The sequence below is a fragment of the Neolamprologus multifasciatus genome, chromosome 4 (assembly GCF_963576455.1).
Source record: "Neolamprologus multifasciatus chromosome 4, fNeoMul1.2, whole genome shotgun sequence".
Taxonomy (NCBI): Eukaryota; Metazoa; Chordata; class Actinopteri; order Cichliformes; family Cichlidae; genus Neolamprologus; species Neolamprologus multifasciatus.
The window spans coordinates 23,181,578-23,181,865 of NC_140442.1; positions in this window are offsets into that span (position 1 = coordinate 23,181,578).

The following is a 288-nucleotide window of genomic DNA, read 5'->3' on the forward strand; positions in this document are numbered from 1 at the left end:
GAAGCTAAAGTGCATGAGGGCAGAATTATTTTGATGGTTAACAAAAACAACTTCACAACATCTAACCAAGTCAGCACACTTATGAGGAGGCAGACATATTGTTCAAATTTACAATCAAAAGAGGCTTTCAGGAATGAAAAACACAGAAAGTTTATCATGAGGTGAAAACTACTTGTTACAGATTAGACGTTGGCAGAAAACATCTAAAAGAGCCTTCACAGTTCTGGGAAATTCTATGAACAGATGAAAACAAGATGAACTTGTACAAGAATGATACAGAATACCACA